This window comes from Suncus etruscus, chromosome 1, assembly GCF_024139225.1.
Source record: "Suncus etruscus isolate mSunEtr1 chromosome 1, mSunEtr1.pri.cur, whole genome shotgun sequence".
Lineage (NCBI taxonomy): Eukaryota > Metazoa > Chordata > Mammalia > Eulipotyphla > Soricidae > Suncus > Suncus etruscus.
In genome coordinates this window covers 119,999,864-120,014,181 of record NC_064848.1, presented here as the reverse complement: position 1 = coordinate 120,014,181, position 14,318 = coordinate 119,999,864, and the positions used below count along the sequence as shown (strand labels likewise).

Below are 14,318 nucleotides of genomic sequence, written 5' to 3'. Positions count from 1 at the left end.
TATAATCATAATAAAGTTATAGCTATTTAACCTGTTTGATATCCTAAAATAGTTTAGAGATAGAGAACGGAAAACAGGAGAAATGACAGAGGAGATAAAGCTATGTGAGTGGTGTTCAACTCTCAATTAATTAAAGGCTATAGATATTTAGGGAGCAGACTGATAGTATACTGAGTAGGACACATGATTTGTGTCCTACTGACCCAGCAGACTGATAGTATACTGAGTAGGACACATGATTTGTGTCCTACTGACCCAGGTCCCATTCTCACCATCACATATGGTTCTCCTTATCCTACTGGGAGTGATGCCTGACTGAAGAGCCAAAATTATGTCTGGAGCACATTTGACTGTAGTGCCCTTTCTCCCCACAGAAATGCAAAACTATGAAACAAAAAAATGTATAGAAATTTGAATTTCTAATAGTTTTTTCAGTTAAATTTATGAGAATAATTTAATGTGTACTTAGTATTTATCATTTTAATTTTTTGATGTTTCTGGTAAAAAGAAAAGTTAAGGAAACCAGGTACAAATGTTGCTGAAAATATTTGTAAATTGATAAGAACTATTTGCAGCTAGCAAATATTACTATAAATAAAATCTAGTATTAATATATGTGAAAGTGAGTGAATGTGTCATATAAGCTTGAATTAGGTTGACATTGGAATAAAGTGTGAGAAATACAACTAGTAATCTACAAAAATAATACTTTTATTAAGTAAGAATTTGTCATTTTTGAAATTTGTTACGTGTTTGGGAAGCATCTAAGTTTGTTAACATTTAATTTAAACATTGTTATAGCTGAAAGCAAACTTTTTCAAAAAAGAGTAAAATGAAAACTTAATTTTTTCTGAGAAATGGACACTGTCTTAAAGAAGAGCATGTTATTATTAGCAATTTATAATTTTACCTTAGCAACTCAGGATTTTGAGTGATCATTTTTCTGTATAATGTATTCTTAGAGGTAGCTTAAAAGAGAATATTTTAAAATAAAAATTAGTTTGTTAGATATTATAGTTTCAAAAATTGTAATCCTTTTGTATATATTATGATAAAAATGACTTCATAGCCTTTTAAATTTGGGATCAAATGTCCAAGAGAAGAAGATATTACTAATGGGGTAGTACGACAAACTGGATCATTCAATTTATATTTTTTCATAAATATAAAAAAATTGTATTTACTTTTTTACTTTTACTTGTGAATTTTCATTTAATGATTTCTCATTCTCTCCTTCATATTTGCCTGATTTAAAAATGAAGTAAAATAACACATCAGCTAAAATCACTTAAGCATATACATTCAAACCCTCAGTCCCAAGTAATTCATATGCTTAATACAAAGCAGCAGCAACACAGTGCTGTCAATAAAATGACACTCTAAGGAAGTATCTTGAAAAGTAACTGGATGGGGCCGGAGAGATAGCATGGAGGTAAGGCATTTGCCTTTCTTGCAGGAGGTCATCGGTTTGAATCCCAGTGTCCCATGTGGTCCCCCTTGTCTGCCAGGAGCAATTTCTGACATTATAGTTTCAAAGATTGTAATTCTTTTGTATATATTATGATAACCCCTGAGCACTGCTGGGTGTGACCCAAAAAGCACAAAAAAAAAAAAAAAAAAAAAAAAGAAAGAAAAGAAAAGTAACTGGATGATATAATACATTGTATGCAGCCAAGCTCCAGCAGCTAAAAGATTCTACAACTATGGGCTCTTCAAAGATGGATTTCAGAATTGAGTTTGGGAACTTTCAGTCATCATATTGCTATGAAACAGAATGAGTTGATAGGAAGTATAGTGTTCATACTTTGTATGTCCTTCCAGTTTAAACTGTGGGGTAACTACAGGGCAAGGGTTGAATCACCTGTTTTCTGTTTCCAATTATGCATTAATGTATTATGGTCAGTTTCAGTAACTGACTTAATATCTGTAAAATCTCTCAGTTCCACTATTTTATTATAGCAATGCTGCCTTGTGACATTCAGTGGCTCTTGAAGGAAAATCAGCAATGTCAAATTCATTCTTTAATTATGTCTGTTGCAGTTTCTGGGACTTTGAATTGAGTCTTGCAAAGAATGTGATGTAGCATTTGAATGATAGTTTATAAACATGTGAGATAAGAGAGTTTTGCCATTTCTGTTAGATGTCCCTCCTAATGATATTCAATATACCTAGCTATATAATCTACCTAGGTAAATTAAAAACTCATACTAGATAGTAGAAAGTAGGAACAGAATGATCTCACAAAGTCTCACAATCATATGAATTAGGTGCATCTCAGTTAGATCCTTTATAAGTTAATTCTTCTCCCTTCCAAATTATTAAATGATACCCTATTCTTAATCTTCTCTTTGGAGAAATACTACAGTTTGCTTATTATTTGTATTTTGTATAACTTTAAGAAATTTTTATTTACTAAAAGTACATAATAATTACTAAATTTAAAATAAAAGTGCACTAAATAATTATTGAACTTAAAATAAAAGTTCATAGAGCCACCCGTTCTAAAATCGTGTTTAATATACCCCTAGATATTTATAGATGTCACTCAGAAATTGAGATTATATGTTTAAAATAATTAGCCAAGTAAATGTAATATATACATATATATATATATATATGCCTGTGGTGACAGGCATAACTTAAAATAGTTGATTTTATGTTTAAAAATAAAAATATGCAAAGGTATATAAATATTTATGTAAGACATGTTTGACAATGTTTTGGAGTATGGTTCCTGTGAAATCTTTGTAGACTGATACCTGTTAGGATGGAAAAAATTAACTAGCTGTGTAGCTCATTAGAGAGATAGGTAGATTTGGTTCTCTTTGTTCTTTCATATATACATCTCGTTCATTATCAGTATCATGTGTTATATACATTTAGATGGATTAATCTATGTTCATCAGTTGCAATGACTCGGCATATCTAAATGAAGGGTATCTCATCTGAGAAAATCTCACCTTTCAAAGGACAAGAGATCTCTGTAAAATTAATTAGATTAAATACTACAACAATTTATAATTAAACATAATTTATCAGTTGAGAATTTTTTTTTGGGGGGGGTCACACCCACAGGCGCTCAGGGATTACTCCTGGCTCTGCGCTTAGAAGTTGCTCCTGGCAGGAACAGGGGACCATCTGGATTGCTGGTATTTGAACCACCTTTTGTCCCGAATTGGCTGCATACAAGGCAAATGCCCTACTGCTGTGCTTGTTATCTTTCTGGCCCCTCAGCTGAGAATCTTAAATGGTTTGGAGATGTTAAGAATTCAATATAGGGGCTGGAGAGATAGCATAGCAGTAGGGAGTTTGTGTTGCACACAGTCAAACTAGGACGGTCGGTGGTTCGAATCCCAGCATCCCATGTGATTCCCCCAAATCCCCAAATCTGCCAGGAGTGATTTCTGATTTCAGCATACTTGGGAGACCACCAAAAATGAAAAATTAAAAAAAAATCTGTAAATTTAGGGGACAGAGCAACAACATAGCTGTAGGGTGCTTGTCTTGCACACAGCTGACCCAGGATGGACCTGGGTTCAATCCCTGGTGTCCCATATGGTCCCCCAAGCCAGAAGTGATTTCTGAGCACATAGCCAGGAGTAACCCCTGAATGTCACCAGGTGTGGCTCAAAACCAAAATGAAAAACAAAAACAAAAAAAAACCTTAAAACTATAAATTTATTAATAGAAAAATCTTTATAAGTAATAAACTCTTTCTATAGGGAAGGAATATTTATTTTAAGAAATGCATGATATTATAAATATTAGAAAATAGGAGTATGATGTGGAATCAGATATTTAGAGTTTAAATCAGGACACTGTCATAATGGGAAATTGGGCAAATTTCCACCATGTTAAGCCTGTTTGCTCAGGAGCTGTGATATTAGGTGAAACAGGGTATATAAAATATGAAACCAGGTACAGGCAGTGTTATGAGTAGAATGATGCTGGCCTGTTCACCCTCCTTCTCTATCCTCTTTTAATTCTTTTATTTATTTTATTTTATTGTTTTTGAGGTGGGGATTGTATACCTAGTGGTGGTTGAGCACCACTGCAGGCAGGCTCTGGGTATTTCCTATGTGGCACTGGGATTTGAATTTATAGCTTCTACCTTTTGACTCATCACCCAGCCCCCTCTGGAATATTATATATAAATTAAAAAACAGAAGAGGGGAAAGCACCAACAACATTTACATTTATGTATATTTCTTGATGTCTTTCATGTATTGAGTGAGATTTTTGATGATGTACAGATATTTTAATCTTTGATCACTTAAAACTTCAATTTCACTTTCAATTAAAATAAAATTCACTGAAATGAAAATGTAATGGACCTAAGTTCTGTAAACCTGAGTTCTGTAAACCAAGGCAAACCTAATAATTGGAAAAATTCTCAAAAACATTTTGTCCTTAAATTCACATTCAGCTTTTTCTGTATAAGACAGACAAATTAAAAGAGTCCCTTTATAGCTCTTTGAGGTCACTCACGAAGAAATGCTGAACTTTTGCAAACAACAGTTATAGAACACGTCTGCTAAAGTTTTTGGTGTGATTCAGTGAGCATAGTTTGAAAACTAAATCACAACCTCCATCAATTAACTTTGTCGAGCTAGAGGCTTTATATTGAAGAGGTTGATGATTTTTTGGGTTTTTTTTTTGGGGGGGGGGCACACCCAGTGACGCTCAGGGATTACTCCTGGCTATACGCTCAGAAGTCGCTCCTGGCTTGGAGGACCATATGGGACGCCGGGGGATTGAACTGCTGTCCGTCCTAGGTTAGCATTGGCAAGGCAAGACACCTTACCTCTAGCGCCACCACGCTGGCCCTGATGATTTTTTTTTTAAATTCATGATCATATTAGCTATGAGATATTATTCAGATTGTTTTTGCCTCCCTGTTTATAAGAGTATGCATAAAGAAAGAATAATTCCACAAAATGAACCTATGGAAAGATTGTTATGAACAATGAAAATTGAAACCTATAAGCTGAGCTTTGCATTTTTCTTTTTTTTTTTTTTTTTTTTTTTGGTTTTTTTTGGGCCACACCCGTTTGACGCTCAGGGGTTACTCCTGGCTATGTGCTCAGAAATCGCCCCTGGCTTGGGGGGACCATATGGGACGCCGGGGGATCGAACTGCGGTCCTTCCTTGGCTAGCGCTTGCAAGGCAGACACCTTACCTCCAGCGCCACCTACCCGGCCCCTAGCTTTGCATTTTTCATCTCTGCCAGTTATTGCACTGTATGACCTCAGGTAAAGAATCATGTTGAATTCTACTTGGAAGAAGATTATAAGCTGCTGGTTGACAGGTCTGGCTATGAAGAGAACTGCAGAAATCATTGTAGCTTAATCAACTTCAAAGTAATACTCAAATATAAATAAGTAAATCATCTCTCCTCAGAAACAAAGTATGAATACTGCAAAGAGATTATATCCTATTATGTGCATAATTCATAGTATGAAATGATATATGGTATAATTAAATTTTGATAAAGAAAGTAAATCTTGGAAAGCAGTGCTGAATAGCTACATTTAAGAGGTACTAACAAGATGTAGTGTTTATTCCAACATAAAGTTATGCTCTTTGCAATCAAACTGAACTTTTTCCCATTTTATTATTTTTCCTGTGTTCTGTCATTAATTAGTTGAGGCAAGTATCCTTTATTCTTTAAACCTTATTTTTCTAACTTATAACATGCAGTATATAATTGGTATTTGTACAAATGATTATTATGAAGATTAAATGTGAAAATGCATGTAAAGTATTTGGCACAGAAAATGCTTGCATGTAATAAATCTGCTGACATGATCATCCCCTTAGCCAATAAAAGATTAGTACTAAGAAAGAAAATGTGATTTGAAGTCTTAAAGCCTCTGTTTATATTTATGCCAGAAAACATTTAATTCTTTTTAATTAAAAATTTTACTTTCTTTGCCCAATGTGTCCATCAGCAACATGTTGTGACACAATTCATAGGTAAATGAAAAATGAGACTTTGATAATTACATGGAATTTTCTTGCTTGTTAAAAGTACAGTAACTGATTAAAGAAATGGTAATTCGACAAATGCCTCACTGATTTTTCAAACGTTAGCTAAATATAACCTTGTAGTACTCATTGAGCAGCTATAGTGTTTCTGTGAGGGAAAAAACGCATGAGTAAGAGAAATGACTAAATTTTTTGTTTGGTAATTTCATTTAGTCATAAGAGAATAGACTTGTATGATTAATAGAAACTAATTCCATATGATATAATGCCGCTTTATGTTTTTCCGTCAAGAATCATGAGAAATTGAGAGTCCCAAGATTTATATGTACTTAGAATATATTTCTTTTTGCATACATGGCAGTGGCACTTTCTCTTTCCATCACATTCTACTTTCTCTTCAGTGATCTATTGTGTTTTATATTTTCTCAGTGCCTTAGGCACATGAAATAGGCCATTAACCTTTTGACCTTTGTAGAGATCAAAATGTGATCTGTCTACCTGAATATTGAAATTACCCCCTTGCAACTACTGAAAAACCAATAAAGGCCTTTGTTCCCACATATTCTACAGATGCTGAATACCCTTTAAAGATTATGTTCAGTATTTGGTATCTCTGGGTAAATTTTTAAAGAAAATACAATGTATAGAATCCAGAGACACTATTAGCAGACAATGTAGTCCAGTATATATTGAGCATAAAAATATAGTGACAAGGAAAATATTCTAATGAAATAAAGATATATGAATAGTATCTCTGAAAATATGTGCCATTTTGTAATATTTCTAAGTTTTTTCTTTACTTAACAAAACTACAACTTACTTGACAATATATTTTAAATGCCTTGTTCTTTCTGAGTGCTATGAGATACAAAGATATTATATAGAGAAAATTTTTTTCTTTGGTGGAATGATTTGGCTAAAATATTTCTCTTTGTTTCTTTATAATCATCTTATAATTTGATTTTGTAATTTTTGAGAAAAATCTGTTAAAAGCCCAAACCAATCCTCTTTTATCACAATTGTCATTGTGATTAAGTCTGGTCTCTTAAGTATTTTCTTTAGTCAAAATATTCAATATGTTTCATGTTTTTGAAAAATGTTCTGAGTCCTGCATTTTCTGAATTCCATTGCTTAGTCCATGACACAGTTCCAGGAAAATAACATAACATCCTCCTATTCCTAATGTTTCTTCTTTAAACAAGTAAAGATATGAAGCCTCATCTCACCTTCCTTAGGGAATTAAATCTTAGAGCTTTAGGGTTCTTTGGAACTAGAAAGTGATGCCTGTTGATAGTCTTCAGTTGACTCATTGAGTTGGGCAGTGGCCCTTGGTGGGGGGTGAGGGGGGTCTGTGTGCCTCTTTGTTGTAAACATAGAAAAATGGTGACATTTGCACTCTATCCTGAAGAGAGAAACTAATGATCTATGTAATGTTTTCATTTCTGGAAATAAATCTTGATATGACAATATTTAGACCATATGTGCTGGCAATCTTTCTTTATTTCAAGAAATATATTACTTTTTAAAGATAAAATCTCTCAAGAAAGATTGTCTGAATAACTTTATTAGCACTCTGAAGTATTTGTACACCATTATTTTCCCCTGAATAATGTATTCACCCTGTTTCATCCAGATCTTGAGACCTTTGCCAATTATTTGTTTATCAAATTGCTAATGCTGTCAGACACACATATGGATGAGTAGGTAGAGCAACACATAGTCTTTTCTCCATGAATACATGTTTTTGTGTTTTTCTTATTTAACTCAAACATATCGTTAATTGTGATTAAAATATATAGCACAGGTTTTGGTTTGTAAAAATATACCCAGGGAGTGTTGGATCATATAAAGAACATAGACCTTGAAAGGGTGAGTTTACAATGGGAATCAAGAAAAAGAAAACTGGTATTTTCTAACAGTGTATAAAGTGTTTGATTTTACAAACTGAGTTGTCCCTTTATTGAAAACAAAAGACCTTCCATTTTAGCATCCTTACTGTGGAAAATCCCTAATCACACAGACCCTCCCCACCTATTTTGAAAGATGAACTGTGTATATACAAATATATAGTTAATATATGGTATATATGAAACTACTATAAAGGTATAATTATGTTTTATTTATTAATTATGGTGTCATTATTTTTAGTCATATCTTAGATAAAAGATAATAGTGAGATGTAACTGCCTAATGTAGCTCAGTATAGGACTCATGCTGTCTCTGTGTGAGGCACTGGGTTTGATTCCTGAAAAGCGGGAAAAATCAGGAAGGAAAGAATGAGTGAAGGTAGGAAAAAGAAAGTAAAGATGGAAGAATAAATGCTCATTATCATCATAACCATCTCACTAGGTTATTGTGAAAGGCAAGTGTAATTATTGAAAAGTAGTATATAAAAATTAGTTCTATTGCTTATATCCATTGCTTTCCCAAAGATCTGAGATATTTAACACTTATTTTAAGTAAAATTTGGAAACCACAATAAAAACAGTGAACTTTGTAGAAAAAAAATAGTGCTTTAAAATTAAAGGGACTTATTGTGTATGGTGTATCTTTTAATTTTAAAAAATAAAGTGGGGGAGATGGCAAGGGGAGTAGGGATTGCTATTTTGAGTGTGCATCACTATTTTTCATGAAGATATATAGTAATGTATATATTTTGATAATCATGCAAATATAGTTAAGTATAACATATTTCTAGTATACAATTATATAAAAGTATATATCTGAGCCTGGATGATCATCAGTGGTCTGGGGTGCAGGCTTCAAAATATATTATCTTAATTAAGGATTGAGTCTAACGATAGATACATGTAGAGAGTCCTGGGAGAATATAGCAGGTAAGCATATTTCCTTCACGTGGCCTACCCACATTCAATTCCCAGCACCCCATATGATCCTATGAGTCCTGCCAGGAGTGATTTCTGAATTCAGAGCCAGCAGTAAACACAAGTGGGTGTGACCCCCCAAACAAACAGAACTCACAAGTAAAAGGGGTTGTAAGTGCCATAAAGTAATTCAGTGCATCTCAATTAAAAACACAAAGATGTGTGGAGAGGCTATTTAGGATTCCTAACATATGTCATGGTAATCAGTGGCTAAATGTCTGTAGTTGAAGGATCTTAATTGTATCATTAAGATATTTTAAAAACTATAAAACTCCAAAATTTATGAGTACACAAAATAGTATTTTATATCTAAAAGTAGAAATATAGGCTTGAGGTGTTTGAATCCTGCATAGATAAATAGTTACTGTGGCTTTTGTTGAATGTCTGCTTTTGTTATGTAGAACTCCAGTCTCTGAATGAACATTTTTAACCCACCCCCCGCCCCCCGCCTTTTCATATATCTAAAGCTTTCTTTAAAAAAAAAACATTTCTGAAAGACTAAGAAGGCAATTTTGAATGAAATGATGGAGGTACTTCTCTAAGGGTTTCTTCCCTAAGCCTCCAGTAAAGAATTGTGTGGTTTGGGGCAAAGACATTAAACCCTTTGAGTCTCAGGTTCTTTACCTGGAAAGGAGCACAAAGATCTCTCTCAATCCTAAAATTTTATTATTATATAAAAAACATGTTTTCTTTCTTTATTCCTCTATTTTTAATCTATTAAAACCATTAATGGCATGTTTTTTTTTAAAAGTAATTCTGACCTAGATAATTTATCATACTATCAACAATCTAGATAATTATGCAAATACAAATTACTTGGTATGCAATACTCTTTTCCAAGAAGATTGGGCTATGTAGTTTGCCTTTGCTATCTGGTGTTAATGACCTCTAAAGAGCACCATGGAGATCAACTTCGACATCTCAGCTCAAGTTCAAGAAAATACTTTGAGTTAATCCTGCTACTTTTCTCATCTCTGGTACCACTTACTTCCTTGATAATAGATTTAGATTTTTTTTTCAATTGTGGCTGAAGGAATAATGATGATCATGTCCCATGTCCTGGTATCTAACAAGATACCACTTTATCAGAAGAGAGAGGGAGGGACCAAATCAGTGAGCTCTGGGCAGGACCTATGTACAGAGATGCTACCTAGTGAAGCCTTTCCAAAGACCCCTTTGTAAGCCAGAATCAGAATGCTGTATCTTTAACTGCCCTACTGTTAAGATATACTGGTGTATTGCCTTGTATTTACCTGCTTTCCTAAGTTTTATGTACTAAGAAGTGATACTTGAGTGACCAAAGCCTCAGAGCCAGCTCTACCTGGAACATTTTAGCAGACTGCAGACATGTCTGGTCTTCTCCAGATGCACTAAAGCTACATTATTTTAAATTATTCTGGGTGATACTGAGACTTAGACAGATAGAGTCATTTTCTTCACATGTCATTTGCTTTTTTCATTTTCTTCTTCAGATTCCCCAACCATATACCTTTGCTATGATCATCTTCAGAAGCTGCTAATTCAGTAATAACAGTTTACTTGCATAAGTATTTTTTTAAACTCCATTATATAAACCTTTCCAATCAACTTAGTTTCTTTGCAAGAAATATTGCAAATGCAGTGCTACATCAGAATTCTACATCAAAAATATTTCAAGAGGAGATGTAAAACATCATCCATCCGTTCATGACAAAAAAGAAAAAAAATAAAGCAATGGGAGTGAAACAGGCAAAAAAAAAAAAAAAAAACCAACAAAACAAACAAAGTACAGTTAGTGAATCTCAAGTTGATCACCTCTATGTAAGACCCTAATTCACTGGCCTAAAAGGCTGGTGACAATGTTTATTAAAGCTATCCACAGCAACAAAAACAGCCAAAGAAAAAATCCTCCTACTCATCAGCATTCTAACTCAGTGTGTTGCCTGTAACAAGCGACACCCTGAAAAGATGGTCCTGTAAAGCTTGTCTTGCCAGAAAGCTCTTATTTCTGGTATTGCTACATGATTGGAGGAGACTATGGCTAAGTCTTTCAGGCGTACTAATATGCCCATCATCTGGCATGGGAAGAAGTGGATCAGATCAGTAAACTCACTAGCATATGCTGAGTGACAACAGCAGGGGCCTGGGGTGACTGTATTTCTCAGACTCAAGTGGGCACACTATTGATCTCTGTAATCCACAAAATATGTTATGTGGGCTTTACTAAGGTTAGAGAGTGAATCCTCTGTTCTTAGATAGCATTGATTGCAATTTTAAAATAGTCTGGGTAAGATTTAAGATTGTATATGTTCGGTATAAAAAGTTTCCCTGGTAAAGGTCTAGGAGAAACTGAAATCAATACTGCAATGCTACATTATACAGGACTTTGGAATCGGGAGGTTGAATATCTACTGCAAGCTTTTCTGCTTGGTTAGGAACTTAGGAGGTGCCTGAAAATACCATATTTTTATATTATGACAAAAGCAGCACCTTTAAGGAATAGATGGAAAGGAAATAAAACACCTTTTCTTCATTGCAATAAATCATTTTGTTTTTTCTATAGATTGCATGTGACGTTCGAAGCAGAGTAAGCAAGCTTGCCAATATTGCAAGCTAATGCTTCAGCATGGTTCATTTTTCACTATGAACAGGAAACCTCTTCTTAAACTTGTTCATTTTACAGAGGGAAAATCGAAGCAAGTGGCATATTGTGATAGCTGCTTTATTGTCATCATTTCCAAAGGTTGTTGGAATTAATTGACTCCTTACATTACCTATTGTAAAATGACTCATTTTTAAAATATATATTTATGGGGAAATGACAGAATCTAAGTTAATGGTTATTGCATTTTGCTTTGGGCTATTATAAACTAGGAAACAAATAATAACTCTGAAATCACAGTGTGTGGAAAAACAACACACAGTTTGAAAGAAGAAACCAATTCCATTAACTATTTAGCTAGCTGAACTAAAGAAAGAAAAGAGAGTTCCAGAAAATGAAATGTAAATACTACCTTCATTTTACTGTCTTTACGGGACCTGTTAAAAGGTGTGGTCAATCTCTCTAAAAACATTCTCAATTGACGTGGTCTCTTAGAAAGTGGATTCTAAGTAGTTTCTTTTACAATATTGAAAGTATGATTTAACCCACATAGTATTCCATGAATCATTGCTACAAGCATGTGCATAGTTTGCTGCGAGTTATTCTGTCTCAAAGGCACTGCTTCTGAAACTAAAGAGGAGAAATATAAAATGTGAGTAATATTTTTACAACCAGGATCCTGTTTTCTACGTGAAGATTTTGAATCCTTACTTCTTCCATTTTTCTGTTCACCTTACTCCCTTTCTACTGATGGAGGAAGATTCTACTAATTTTCATAGCTGCTCTCCCTAACGTTAAAAACAAGGAAACAAGGACATATTGTTAAAAATGAATAAATTACAGGCAAATAAGCCCTCTAGCTCAATACCAGCCAAAGGAATGCAGTCGATTTGAGCAGTCTTCTTATATAGGAAGTGTACTTTAAAACCATCCTGCTGTGATCCTGCTAATTACCAAAGAAGCGTAGAACTCTTCTGGTTCCTGGATCCTGTTACCTAGTATGTTGTAGGATCCAGCTGCATTAGCAATATGAGATTTGCACTGTCTCTTCGGACCAGAGAGGGGCTATTATTAAAGAGAAGTCATTTACCCTAATCTGTTAGATGTACCCTGGCAGAAATTCAATAACTGTTTGTGATATGCTCATTCCACCACTCTGTTTAGTGGTTTCAGAGCTTGTCATACATACAGCAGCATTTGCCTTAATCTCCTTCCACCAGATGAGAAAGGAAGGAAACACACCTCATTTAGTGGTTTGGTCACAAAACACAGAGTAACGTGGGGATCTGCTTTTTATCACAAACCCTGTGAAGAAAAAAGAAAATTTCTGCTTCCTGCTTCTCCTTTTTTTCTTCTTTCCCACTGTCCCCTTCTCTCCTCTCTATCCCTCCTCTTTCTCTCCACCCCCCCCCCCCCACCATCACTGCTTTTTCTCTCCCACTCACATCCTCTGATGGGCGTTCAAGCTAGTAAAATGCATGTTGGAGAATCCCACAAACACATCTAGGCAGACACAGAGCCAGAGGGCTTTTGCATTTGAATTTCTTCTCCAAAGTAAAATGGAAACAAACAAAAATGCTCTTAGAATTCAAACAGGAAGAAAACATCAAAGAAGCATTTAGGTATTCAAAAAAAAAAAAACAAGTGTCAACTAAACAAGAAATAGATTCCATTTTAATTGAAATGCATATTTTAAACTTACCTTGCAAAAGCAGTTTCTGTGAAACACCGCCTTCTGTGTCCCTGCGTGCTGGATTCCTCAGTCCCTTAGTTGCGATAATCACATGGTTGTGTTCTTGCCTGGGTGGGATTAGGTGCATATGTGTCTGTGTGTAATAAAGTATACACGGATGTGTACTATAGATATGCACACATACAAGCGAGCTTAGCTTTGCATTCTAAAATAGAAAGGCAGGCAGGAGATTGCAGCTAGGATTCCTTCTTTTTCCCCCGGAACTCTTTCAGTAGCAGGCTGAGGCTCTCAATCCAATGAAGAGAGATTCTTCGAGCGAGCTTTATTTCTCCTCGTTTCCATGGTGGTTAGTGGTGCATCGTTCACCCGATCAGTTGTCACACTGACATGGTGCTGCCTGCTCAGCGGTCATTAATAACTGAACACCCTCCACTCCCCAGAGAGGAGCCAATCGCTTCGGACTGCCAAGATGTAACACTCGCAGCTGCTCCCGTCTGGTTGGCTGAAACAACCTGTCTGTTCTATGACACTGCTGCTTAGGATACAAATAAATGAAACAGGCTCGCATATTTTCGTAGCTCTCCTTCCTCCCTTCCTTCCCTTTCCTCCCTTCTTTTCCTTTCCTCCCTCCCTCCCTCCCTCCTTCCCTCCCTCCCTTCCTTCCTTCCTTCCTTCCTTCCTTCCTTCCTTCCTTCCTTCCTTCCTTCCTTCCTTCCTTCCTTCCTTCCTTCCTTCCTTCCTTCCTTCCTTTCCTTCCTTCCTTCCTTCCTTTCCTTCCTTCCTTCCTTCCTTCCTTCCTTCCTTCCTTCCTTCCTTCCTTCCTTCCTTCCTTCCTTCCTTCCTTCCTTCCTTCCTTCCTTCCTTCCTTCCTTCCTTCCTTCCTTCCTTCCTTCCTTCCTTGCTTTCCTTCCTTCCCCCTCCCCTATCCTTTTTTTTTCTTTTTCAAAGAGGGTGGTGCAGTTGATTTTTTTAAAACTAGTTTTCTCATTTTTAGGTTATCAGTGAAGGAAAATTTTCCTCCCTTTGGAAATAGCTAGGCACACTACAAATAAAGTTTCCCTAATATTTGAAACACCTGAGAGGGAAACACGACCATTGATTCCCTCTTTATAAAGTTCACCAATAGTGAACTTTGGTGGAATTATTTTGACATTTAATTTCTCTGTAGGTT

The 14,318-nt window shown here is 35.2% G+C and overlaps 2 protein-coding genes across 2 annotated transcripts in view; one reads left to right on the top strand and one right to left on the bottom strand.

Annotated features, from left to right (window-relative positions):
• Window positions 1-13,631, bottom strand: part of LRRN3 (leucine rich repeat neuronal 3) — a 33,743-nt gene extending 20,112 nt beyond the window's left edge. Inside the window, exon 1 of the mRNA XM_049783213.1 lies at window positions 13,157-13,631. The gene's annotated coding sequence lies outside the window, so the exon portion shown is untranslated. The remainder of the gene's footprint in view (window positions 1-13,156) is intronic.
• IMMP2L (inner mitochondrial membrane peptidase subunit 2) overlaps window positions 1-14,318 on the top strand; it is a 950,803-nt gene that overhangs the window by 443,403 nt on the left and 493,082 nt on the right. The window lies entirely within an intron of this gene.